This window comes from Heterodontus francisci, chromosome 1 (assembly GCF_036365525.1).
Source record: "Heterodontus francisci isolate sHetFra1 chromosome 1, sHetFra1.hap1, whole genome shotgun sequence".
Taxonomy (NCBI): domain Eukaryota; kingdom Metazoa; phylum Chordata; class Chondrichthyes; order Heterodontiformes; family Heterodontidae; genus Heterodontus; species Heterodontus francisci.
This window is the reverse complement of record NC_090371.1, coordinates 216,845,838-216,858,777: the sequence shown is the minus strand read 5'-3', so window position 1 is coordinate 216,858,777 and position 12,940 is coordinate 216,845,838. Positions and strand designations below refer to the sequence as shown.

The following is a 12,940-nucleotide window of genomic DNA, read 5'->3' as shown; positions in this document are numbered from 1 at the left end:
TGACATATTCAGGCAGATGTTGCTAACGTAATACCTGACATGAATAAATTGCTGGATTTTTGATTGCAGTGGCATGAAAGTGGAAAGTGTCGGACAGCAAGTCAGGTGTTTGTTGCATATGGCTGGATCCCTGTTTGATTTTATCAGCCCTTAACCTTCCAGGCAACATTTTGGGCCAGCCCGTAATGCTCTTACATATTCAATGTGAGAGCTCTATTTCCATATGTAAATTCATGCAAATTGTATTTAAATTAGACTGTGCAGAAAATGTGCTGTGCATTCAGCTCCCCCATAGAAAGTTGGTAATGAAGGTTCAACACATCCTGGACTTTGAGGATGTTAGTTGTTAAAGCTTAAACTGTAGTATTTCAACAGATGTTGTGATAGCTGGATTCATGATTGCTTGTTTGCTGGTTTTTGCTACAATCAAAAGAGGGAACATGGGAATTTCTATGACCATCCATCTCGCTTTGTGTTTTAAGGAGAGGATGGAAGGTGGGGCGTGTTCACTTACATTGGAGGTGCACTTACATCATCCTTACTCCTGCAGCCCACAGAAAGATTCAGGCACAATTAGCTTGGAATGTCCAAGAACAACCGCTTTTGCAGACTCCCCTTCAACAGGAACAGTTGGGGTAGTGCCATCTCCTGAAACCTGTCAACAGACAACCGCCCACAGGCCTGGAATAGCCTCGTCATTCCCACAGCCTTGAACTTTTAATCCTTAGACTCATTTCCAAGCTATCGCAGGGAACAGTGACAGCATGAGTCAATCTGCAATGCACTGATGCATCAAAGAGGTTTGACAGGAGAAACACTTTCATTATTTTCCCATGAGAAACTAGCAGCCGATTGAGAAGGTGCCACAACTCATCCACTTGCAAAATTCCCCAAAGCTCAAGGCTTTATTAATAGCATCCATGCAGCCACCTGGATCCATACAGAGTCCTAAATCTTGAACAAGCTCTAGAGAGTTCCACTCCATCAGTATCCAAGTGGTCAATGACCAGCAACAAGGAATATACAGGTGAACGCCCACCTCTCTTGCAAGTCATGATTATTTTATTTTGAGGAATCCTATGTCCGGATTATTTGAAGGAATAACCAGACTGGAAGGATGACTCATAGGTCTCAAAGGCTATCCTCTCATGACACCATTGCAATAGCCAGGAAGACTGAATGAACCCACATACAATGAGGATTATGCTACATTAGGAGTAGTATCCTAAGCATCTTGATGCAGTGTTTCTGACACCTGGACAGATTTATTACAGTGCATCTCCACCAGAGTCTCCAAAATCATTATTGTCCCCTTCATGCCATATAACTCTGTAATCCATACAGGCCTGGCAACAGAGCAGGTGGAGGAGGCCCAATTGCATCCAAGGGCATATCAGGACCCTGGCAACGACTCTGAAGATACTCCTGCTGAAACACCTCAATAGACAGACTCTCATAGACAAGGCTTTCAGTTAAGTACCTCACCTGCACAATGCCATAATAGTTCTCACCAATTATACACAATAGCCAATAATACGATAACCAACAATTTCTGCTGCATTAACTCAGCTGTCCTTCAATCTGCTGTTATCTTGCACTGCACTATCTGAGAAAACTCTGAAATTTTTTAAAAATTAAGTATAGTAATATCTCATGCCCAATATATGATCAATGTTTGTGCTATTACTGAATTATTACCCTGGTGCTTCCCTTTAGTAACATTGTCTATTGTATATCTCCAAAGCCTGTTCTAGTGCTTCTCCTAGATCCTTTCCCAATAGGACTTGCAAGTGAGATGGCTCTTTTGTCCATCAATAATTTTTTGTTTGCCACAGTGGTCACTTCCCTTAAATTAGCCACCTTCCCTTGAACTAGATTTCCCACCACCTGTCGCCTGTTGAATGAGTTCTTGGCAGCAGGTATAATCTATGATACAAACTCACACTTGGAAGGCCTAATTTTAACTCTGTATAAGAGAATGGGTATTGAGTGAGTTAAAATTGGGCCTTGATTATAATTGTGGTAATGCAAAAAGAGCAGTTAGGACCAGCGATTCCCGGTTCAAATGCGCACAGAATTCTAAATGTATGAGTTCTGCAACCTCAATGTAGAATGGTAAAATATTGGCCAAGACTTTTTCTGCCAAAATAATGGCAAGTTTAATGGTGCTTGCTGTTATTAATATGTAAAATCATCCAACTTGTGGTGAGAAAGACATACCCCATGAATTGTGAAGTCCAACAATTTACAGGTCAAAAAAGGTTCGGGCTGATGGGTAAGGGAATAAATCTAACTAATGGGGCATGCTGTGATATGCAAATCCTGAGCTATTGTTTCAATGAATCTGTTAGATAACAACAACAACATATATTTATTTAGCACCTTTAACATAATAAAACATTCCAAGGTGCTTTACAGGAGCATTATAAAACAAATTATGACACCAAGCCACAAAGGAGATATTAGGTCAGATAACGAAAAGAGGTGAGTTTTAAAGAGTGTCTTAAAAGAGGAAAGCAGGATCCAAAAAGAGAACATTTCAGAGCTTGAAGCTTAGGTGACTGAAAACACAGCTTCTCGGCAGTTGGGCGGCGCCGTACCACCTATCCTTCGTGGAGCAGTTTCTGCGGAAAAACACCTTTGACCACCGGTCCATCAGGCAGTGGTCTGCACGGAATGTCCTCAAGGCCCTACGGGAAAAGGAAACGGTGGATCCTGTCGGATGGTTCCCCGAGCAGACCGTCAAAGTCATTTGGCGGAATGCCTCATCACCAGAACTTTCAAACAAGCACCAAGACGTAGCTTGGCTGGTGGTGAGAAGGGCCCTCCCCGTCAGATCCTTCATGCACACCCGAAGTCTCGCCCCCTCCGCACAGTGCCCCCGCGTTGGCTGTGGTGGGGAAGAGACGGCCGCCCACCTCCTCCTGGAATGTTCCTTTGCAAAGCAGGTGTGGAAAGAGATGCAGTGGTTTTTGTCAAGGTTCATCCCAAGCAGCTCTGTAACACAGGAGTCTGTGCTCTACGGGCTGTTCCCAGGGACGCACACCGAGACAAACATCAACTGCTGCTGGAGGACTATCAATTCGGTGAAAGACGCCCTTTGGTCTGCCCGGAACTTGCTGGTCTTCCAGCGCAAAGAGTTGTCCACCACCGAGTGTTGCAGACTGGCACATTCCAAGGTCCAGGACTACGTGCTGAGGGATGCACTAAAGCTTGGGCAGCCGCAGCAAAGGCTCAATGGGGAAAGACCACAGTGTAAGGTTCCCCCACCAAGCTGGACTGAGGGGCTGGATCAATGGGAAACCCCTCGAACTGTATCGTTAATATTCTCAATTGCTGTAAATGTAAAACTGTAATTGACATGACAATTGTGAAACGGAAGGGTTGGGAAGAAACTCATGACAGTATAGAAGGAAACTGATCTCCCTTGCAATGTTTGCATTTTTTGGTGCTGTTTGGAAACTGTTTGGCAATGTAATTTTTACAGATTTTTATGAATAAAGTATATTTTGGAAATAAAAAAAAAAGAAAACACAGCTTCTCGGCCTTTTGGCTAAGATCAAGTGTAGTATCTTTTCTTATCAGTGCTTATTTGATTGAGAAGAGACCATGATCATTGCCTTTTGATCCTGGGGAAGCTTTGAGTAAAATGGCTATAACCAATTTTCGAGCTTCGGGCCAGGGAGTGCGCAACACCTTTCGGGTGGTCGTGAAGGACAAGGAAGGAGATGCACCGGTCGATCGCACCTTCTTCATCAAGAAAATTCTCTTCGATTGCTGCGGATTTCAAGCGACGGACGTCTTCTGCCTGCAGGATTTCCCCAGCAGTGGATACTTCGACGTGACGTTCCGGAACGTGGCGGGATGCATCAAGTTCCTGAAGGCGTTCAAGGAGAAAGGGGACCGGGCGCCACTGTCGATCCTCACAGCGGAGCCACTCTTCACGCTTCCGTTACAACGGGACCGGGTGGTGACGATTCACCTCGACAACCCCCATGTTCCTGTGGTGGATGTACTCACCTTTCTCGCCAGGTACGTCGAGGTGGCCGGCAGCAGCACTGATGTCAAGGACCCCTTTGGGATCTGGACCAGTAAGCGGCAGGTCAAGGTGACCTTGAAGGTAGATCCCAGTGGAGCCATCATCCACCCTCCCTCCAGCTTCGCTATCGGGGGAAGTCGAGGCTTCTTGGTCTACGCTGGGTAGCCCAGAGTTTGCCGCACCTGTGGCAAATCTGGTCACATGGCAGCCAACTGCAGCACGGTTGTTTGCAAGAACTGCAAGGAGGAAGGCCATCAGACCAAGGACTGTAAGCAGACTAAGTGTTGCAACTTGTGCGGTGCGGCAGGCCATCTCTACAAGACCTGCCCCAAACGTTGCCTCAGCTATGCTCAGGCGGCAAGGTCCAAGGAAAGGCCGGGAGAAGGTTCGACGAAGGCGTCCGCTGTTCGAAAGGAGACCAGCAACCTTCTCCGCAGTGAGGAACTTCAACCTGAGAAGGAAGGGGAGGCAGCTGAAACCAACGACCCAGCACCTACCCAGCGCCCGGAAACCCCTCCTCCACAGACAGAATCAATGGAAGAGGAGGCAGCAGATGGACAAACAGGTCAGTGGCAAGTGGTCCAGAGGAAAACCACAAAGAAAAAACATCCCAAAGCCACCACCCAAACCAGTGGCAAGAGGAGGCTCTCTTCTGAATCAGACTGCAACAACTCCTCTTCACTGGATGGGGAAATGCTGGAATGACAGCCCCTTCAAAAGAGGCGGCAGAACTCCGAGATGGATGATAAAGCATCCCAGCCCCCGAGCACTGGAAACTGTGATGGGCCCGGCGTGCCCCAACCCCAATGCCCCACACGTAATGACGTGGCCAACGCATCTCAGCTCCGGGACACAGGGAGCAAAGACACGTCTGGCGCACCTGAGCTCCGGGAGACCGGGAGCTGTGATGTTTTCGAGGAGGAACAGATGGAAGCAGCTGAAGACAACCCAATGCTCTCTGCCTACAAGACCCCCCCGATGTCACCCGAGCGGCACAAGCCCTGCATGAAAAATCAGGAGGGGTTTCTGAGCCCAACCAACGTGAAACTGCTTGCGCACACGATGGGTATGCAGGAACATCCCGAAGGACTGGGACTAGCGAGGACAAATGGTATGGGAAGCAACAACTAATTTTTAGTAAAAAATGGGTGTAAGAATTGCTTCCATTAATGTGCGTAGCATTAAATCTACTACGCGATGTGTTTCAACCTTGGATTACCTTGCCTAGGTCAAAGCTGACCTACTGTTTCTGCAGGAGTGTGGAATACCACACCTCAGCACCTACAGGCAGTGGTCGCGATGGTGGTCCCACGGGCCATCGATCTGGTCGGGGGGTAATGACTGCCGTTCCTCCGGCCTGGGTATTCTGCTGCGGGGAGGTAACTTCACCATCTCCGAAGTTAAGGAGGTGGTGGGCGGCCGCCTCCTCGTAGCAGACGTGATGTACAACAACGCTCCGCTCCGGTTGATCAACGTGTACGCCCCGGTACAACGCAGCGAGCGGCTGACCGTCTTCCAGCAGCTCCCACTGCTGCTGGCGACGTCCAGGCCGGTCATCCTAGGCGGTGACTTCAACTGCATCATCGATGCGGCTGGACGATCCGGCAGTGACGACAGCAAACTGGACGCTACGTCCAGATTCCTAATAGAAACAGTTAAAGATGCCAAACTGCACGACGTCTTCAGCAAACCTGCAGACGGAGCGCAGCGCAGATACACATGGTCAAGATCGGACGGGTCTGCCCGTTCCAGGATTGACTTCCTGTTTGTGTCCCGTGCTGTCACGGTCGGATCCACCGACGTCAAGCCGGTGTTCTTCTCCGACCGCTGCCTCTTACTGGCCGACTGTCACTTACAGGACGACCAGCGGGTGGGCAGAGGGACGTGGAAGCTCAATGCGACACTGCTGACCCCAGAGAACGTTGAGGAACTCAAAAGGGATTACAATGGTTGGAGGACCATGAAACCCCTCTTTGAGTCTCCAGTTCACTGGTGGGAAGCGATTAAGGAGAACATCAAGAGGTTCTTCATCCACAAAGGTGTTCAGAAGGTGAGAGAGAGACAGAGGGAAGTGTCCTGACTCCAGAAAATTATGCCAAATCTACTCCGGTTGCAGTCAATGGGGGTTGAGGTCAAGGAGGACCTCCAAGAGGTGAAGAGCCAGCAGGCCTCGCTCTTTGCCAAGGAGGCCTCCAAGATCATCTTCCGGTCCAGAGTCCGCTCCATCGAGCAGGATGAGACGTGCTCGCGTTACTTCTTCCAAAAGGTACACACAGAGAGCTCTGTTATCAGCAGCCTGAAGGAAGAAGATGGCTCGGTAACGTCTTCGCAGTCCGACATACTAAGGATCAGCAAATCCTTTTATGCTGGGCTGTATGACGCGAAGCCCACAGACAGCAGAGCCTCCCAGTCCTTCCTGTCATCTATCACAGAGGTCTTAGATGACAGCAGGAGGGAGAGACTGGACAAGCTGCTAACTCTGGACGAGCTGACAAAGGCCGTCGAGTCTTTCGAGACGAGTAAAACTCCCGGGAGCGACGGCTTACCGGTCGAGTTGTACTCGGCCCTGTGGGACTGGGTCGGCCCGGACCTGCTGGAAGTATACGAGAGTATGCTCCTGGCCGGCAGCATGTCAGAATCCATGAGAAAAGGCATCATCACCCTCATTTACAAGCAGAAGGGGGAGAGGGCAGAAATCAGAAATTGGCGACCCATCTCACTGCTTAATGTTGATTACAAGATTCTGTCCAAAGTCATAGCCAGTCGAGTCAAGTCTGCTCTGGAGTTGGTGATTCACCCCGATCAGACCTGTACTGTACCCGGCAGAAAGATCTCTGATAGTCTCGCGCTACTCAGGGATACGATCGCCTACGTACGGGACAGGAGGGTGGACACCTGCCTCATCAGCCTGGACCAGGAGAAGGCTTTTGACAGGATATCGCACACCTACATGATGGACGTGCTTTCCAAAATGGGGTTTGGGGAGGGAATCTGCAATTGGATCCAACTGCTCTACACAAACATCAGTAGCGCAGTCTCAATCAACGGGTGGGAATCTGAAAGTTTCCCGATCAAATCTGGAGTCAGACAGGGCTGCCCTCTGTCCCCGGTCTTGTTTGTTTGCTGTATTGAACCCTTTGCTGAGTCTATTAGGAAGGATGCGAGCATAAGAGGGGTGGCAATCCCAGGCAGTGGAGGCACTCAGGTCAAAACCTCCCTGTACATGGATGACGTCGCCGTTTTCTGCTCGGATCCGCTGTCCGTGCGCAGACTGATGAGCATCTGCGACCAGTTCGAACTGGCCTCGGGAGCCAAAGTTAACCACGGCAAGAGCGAGGCCATGTTCTTTGGCAACTGGGCTGACCGATCCTTTGTCCCCTTCACCGTCAGGTCAGACTACCTGAAGGTGCTGGGGATATGGTTCGGAAGGGCCGGGGCGTGCACCAAAACATGGGAGGAGCGAGTAGCCAAAGTACGACAAAAGTTGGGCATGTGGGGGCAGCGATCTCTCTCCATTGTGGGTAAGAACCTGGTCATCAGGTGCGAGGCGCTCACGTTGTTGCTGTACGTGGCGCAGGTCTGGCCCATACCCCACTCCTGCGCCGTGGCAGTCACCCGAGCCATTTTCCGCTTCGTCTGGGGATCTAAAATGGACCGGGTCCGGAGGGACACGATGTTCAAATCTCTGGACAAGGGCGGGAAAAATGTACCCAACGTGGCCCTCATCCTGATGATCACCTTCGTGTGCGGCTGCATCAAGCTGTGTGTAGATCCCCAGTCCGCAAACTCCAAGTGTCACTACGTGCTGAGGTTCTATCTGTCCCCGGTGTTGCGAAGGATGGGCCTGGTCACATTGCCGCGGAACGCTCCATGCAGTTGGGCGGTGCCGTACCACCTATCCTTCGTGGAGCAGTTTCTGCGGGAAAACACCTTTGACCACCGGTCCATCAGGCAGTGGTCTGCACGGAATGTCCTCAAGGCCCTACGGGAAAAGGAAACGGTGGATCATGTCGGATGGTTCCCCGAGCAGACCGTCAAAGTCATTTGGCGGAATGCCTCATCACCAGAACTTTCAAACAAGCACCAAGACGTAGCTTGGCTGGTGGTGAGAAGGGCCCTCCCCGTCAGATCCTTCATGCACACCCGAAGTCTCGCCCCCTCCGCACAGTGCCCCCGCGTTGGCTGTGGTGGGGAAGAGACGGTCGCCCACCTCCTCCTGGAATGTGCCTTTGCAAAGCAGGTGTGGAAAGAGATGCAGTGGTTTTTGTCAAGGTTCATCCCAAGCAGCTCTGTAACACAGGAGTCTGTGCTCTACGGGCTGTTCCCAGGGACGCACACCGAGACAAACATCAACTGCTGCTGGAGGACTATCAATTCGGTGAAAGACGCCCTTTGGTCTGCCCGAAACTTGCTGGTCTTCCAGCGCAAAGAGTTGTCCACCACCAAATGTTGCAGACTGGCACATTCCAAGGTCCAGGACTACGTGCTGAGGGAAGCACTAAAGCTTGGGGCAGCCGCAGCAAAGGCTCAATGGGGAAAGACCACAGTGTAAGGTTCCCCCACCAAGCTGGACTGAGGGGCTGGATCCATGGGAATCCCCTCGAACTGTATCGTTAATATTCTCAATTGCTGTAAATGTAAAACTGTAATTGACATGACAATTGTGAAACAGAAGGGTTGGGAAGAAACCCATGACCGTATTGAAGGAAACTGATCTCCCTTGCAATGTTTGCATTTTTTGGTGCTGTTTGGAAACTGTTTGGCAATGTAATTTTTACAGATTTTTATGAATAAAGTATATTTTGGAAATAAAAAAAAACACAGCGACATCCTCAGACAGAATCAATGGAGGAGGAGGCAGCAAATGGACAAACAGGTCAGTGGCAAGTGGTCCAGAGGAAAACCACAAAGAAAAAACATCCCAAAGCGGAACCCAAACCAGTGGCAAGAGGAGGCTATCTTCTGAATCAGACTGCAACAACTCCTCTTCACTGGACAGGGGAGTGCTGGAACGACAGCCCCTTCAAAAGAGGCAGCAGAACTCCAAGGAGATGGAAGATTAAGCCACCCAGCCCCCGGGCACTGGAAGCTGTGATGGGCCCGGCGTGCCCTAACCCCAAAGTGCCACACGTAACGACGTGGCCAACGCATCTCAGCTCAGGGACACCGAGAGCAAAGACACGTCTGGCGCACCTCAGCTCCGGGAAGCCGGGAGCAGTGATGTTTTTGAGGAGGAACAGATGGAAGCAGCAGAGGATAACCCAATCTTTGCTGCCTACAAGTCCCCCCCAATGTCACCCCAGCGGAACAACCCCTGCATGAAAAACCAGGAGGGGTTTCTGAGCCCAACTATTGTGAAACAGCTTGCTCACACAATGGGTATGCAGGAACATCCCGAAGGACTGGGACTAGCAAGGACAAATGGTATGGGAAGCAACAACTAACTTTAAAAAAATGGGTGTAAAGATTGCTTCCATTAATGTGCGTAGCATTAAATCTACTACGCGATGTGTTTCAACCTTGGATTACTTCGCCAAGGTCAAAGCCGACCTACTGTTTCTGCAGGAGTGTGGAATACCACACCTCAGCATCTACAGGCAGTGGTCGCGATGGTGGTCCCACGGGCCATCGATCTGGTCAGGGGGTAATGATTGCCGTTCCTCCGGCCTGGGTATTCTGCTGCGGGGAGGTAACTTCACCATCTCCTAAGTTAAGGAGGTGGTGGGCGGTCGCCTACTCGTAGCAGACGTAATGTACAACAACGCTCCGCTCCGGTTGATCAACGTGTACGCCCCGGTACAACGCAGCGAGCGGCTGACCGTTTTCCAGCAGCACCCACTGCTGCTGGCAACGTCCAGGCCGGTCATCCTAGGTGGTGACTTGAACTGCATCATCGATGCGGCTGGACGATCCGGCAGTGACGACAGCAAACGCTATGTCCAGATTCCTAATAGAAACAGTTAAAGATGCCAAACTGCACGACGTCTTCAGCAAACCTGCAGGCGGAGCGCAGCGCAGATACACATGGTCAAGATCAGACGGGTCTGCCCGTTCTAGGATTGACTTCCTGTTTGTGTCCTGTCCCATCACGGTCGGATCCACCGACGTCAAGCCGGTGTTCTTCTCCGACCACTGCCTCTTACTGGCCGACTGTCACTTACAGGATGACCAGCGGGTTGGCAGAGGGACGTGGAAGCTCAATTCTACACTGCTAACCCCAGAGAACGTTGAGGAACTCAAAATGGATTACAAAGGTTGGAGGACCGTGAAACCCCTCTTTGAGTCTCCAGTTCACTGGTGGGAAGCGATTAAGGAGAACATCAAGAAGTTCTTCATCCACAAAGGTGTTCAGAGGGCGAGAGAGAGACAGAAGGAAATGTCCCAACTCCAGAAAAGTATGCAAAATCTGCTCTGGTTGCAGTCAATGGGGGTTGAGGTCAAGGAGGACCTCCAAGAGGTGAAGAGCCAGCAGGCCTCGCTCTTTGCCAAGGAGGCCTCCAAGATCATCCTCCGGTCCAGAGTCTGCTCCATCGAGCAGGATCAGACGTGCTCGGGTTACTTCTTCCAAAATGTACACAGAGAGAGCTCTGTTATCAGCAGCCTGAAGGAAGAAGATGGCTCAGTAACGTCTTCGCAGTCCGACATACTAAGGATCAGCAAATCCTTTTATGCTGGACTGTATGACGCGAAGCCCACAGACAGCAGAGCCTCCCAGTCCTTCCTGTCATCTATCACAGAGGTCTTAGATGACAGCAGGAGGGAGAGACTGGACAAGCCGGTAACTCTGGACGAGCTGACAAAGGCCGTCGAGTCCTTCGAGATGAGTAAAACTCCTGGAAGCGACAGCTTACCGGTCGAGTTGCACTCGGCCCTGTGGGACTGGGTCAGCCCGGACCTGCTGGAAGCATACGAGAGTATGCTCCTGGCCGGCAGCATGTCAGAATCCATGAGGAAAGGCATCATCACCCTCATTTACAAGCGGAAGGGGGAGAGAGCAGAAATCAGAAATTGGCGGCCCATCTCATTGCTTAATGTCGACTACAAGATTCTGTCCAAAGTCATAGCCAGTCGAGTCAAGTCTGCTCTGGAGTTGGTGATCCACCCGATCAGACCTGTACTGTGCCTGGCAGGAAGATCTCTGATAGTCTCGCGCTACTCAGGGATACAATCGCCTATGTGCGGGACAGGAGGGTGGACACCTGCCTCATCAGCCTGGACCAGGAGAAGGCTTTTGACAGGATATCGCACACCTACATGATGGACGTGCTTTCCAAAATGGGGTTTGGGGAGGGAATCTGCAATTGGATCCAACTGCTCTATACAAACATCAGTAGCGCAGTCTCAATCAATGGGTGGGAATCAGAAAGTTTCCCGATCGAATCTGGAGCCAGACAGGGCTGTCCTCTCTCCCCGGTCTTATTTGTTTGCTGTATTGAACCCTTTGCTGAGTCTATTAGGAAGGATGCGAGCATAAGAGGGGTGACAATCCCAGGCAGTGGAGGCACTCAGGTTAAAACCTCCCTGTACATGGATGACGTCGCCGTCTTCTGCTCGGTTCCGCTGTCTGTGCGCAGACTGATGAGCATTGGCAACCAGTTTGAACTGGCCTCGGGAGCCAAAGTTAACCACGGCAAGAGTGAGGCCATTTTCTTTGGGAACTGTGCTGACCGATCCTTTGTCCCCTTCACCGTCAGGTCAGACTACCTGAAGGTGCTGGGGACAACGTCGCCCTCATCCTGATGATCACCTTCGTGTGTGGCTGCATCAAGCTGTGCGTAGATCCCCAGTATGCAAACACTAAGTGTCACTACGTGCTGAGGTTCTATCTGTCCCCGGTGTTGGGAAGGATGGGCCTGGTTACATTGCCGCTGAACGCTCCATCCAGTTGGACCGTGCCGTACCACCTATCCTTCGTGAAAATGTTTCTGCGGAGAAACACCTTTGACCACCAATCCATCAGGCAGTGGTCTGCACAGAATGTCCGCAAGGCCCTACGGGAAAAGGAGATGATGGATCCGGTCGGATGGTTCCCCGAGCAGACTGCCAAAGTCATTTGGCAGAATGCCTCATCTCCAGAACTTTCAAACAAGCACCAAGATGTAGCTTGGCTGGTGGTGAGAAGGACCCTCCCCATCAGATCCTTCCTGCACGCCCGGAATCTCGCCCCCTTCGCACAATGCCCTTGAGGTGGCTGTGGTGGGGAAGAGACGGTTGCCCACCTCCTTCTGGAATGTGTCTTTGCAATGCAGGTGTGGAAAGAGAGGCAGTGGTTTTTGTTGAATTTCAATCCAAGCAGCCCTGTAACACAGGAGTCTGTGCTCTACGGGCTGTTCCCAGGGACGCACACTGAGATAAACATCAACTGCTGCTGGAGGACTATCAATTCGGTGAAAGACACCCTTTGGTCTGCCTGATACTTGCTGCTTTTCCAGCGCAAAGAATTGTCCACGACCGAATGTTGCAGACTGGCACATTCCAAGGTCCAGGACTACGTGCTGAGGGACGCACTAAAGCTTGGGGCAGCCGCAGCAAAGGTGCAATGGGGAAAGACCACAGGGTAAGGTCCCCCCACCAAGGTGAATTCAAGGGCTTGATCCATGGAAACCCCTCGGGCTGTATCCAGAAAATATGGGTTTGCTGCAAAAAGTACATGGCAAAAAGTACACGGAAGGGTTGTGAGGCAACTCACTCCTGTATTGAAGGAAACTGATCTCCTTCGCACTGTTTGTATTGTTGACTTGGTGCTGTTTTGAACTGTTTTGTAATGTATTTTTTACAGATTTTTATGAATAAAGTATATTTTGTAAATAAAAAAAGAAATCAGAAAGTTTCCCGATCCAATCTAGAGACAGACAGTGCTATCCTCTCTCGTCTGTCTTGTTTGTTTGCTGTATCAAACCT

The 12,940-nt window shown here is 50.5% G+C and overlaps 1 pseudogene; it reads left to right on the top strand.

Moving 5' to 3' along the window:
• The first annotated feature begins 3,533 nt into the window (after positions 1-3,533).
• On the top strand, positions 3,534-3,642 carry LOC137377805 (U2 spliceosomal RNA; annotated as a pseudogene).
• Positions 3,643-12,940: the final 9,298 nt, after the last annotated feature.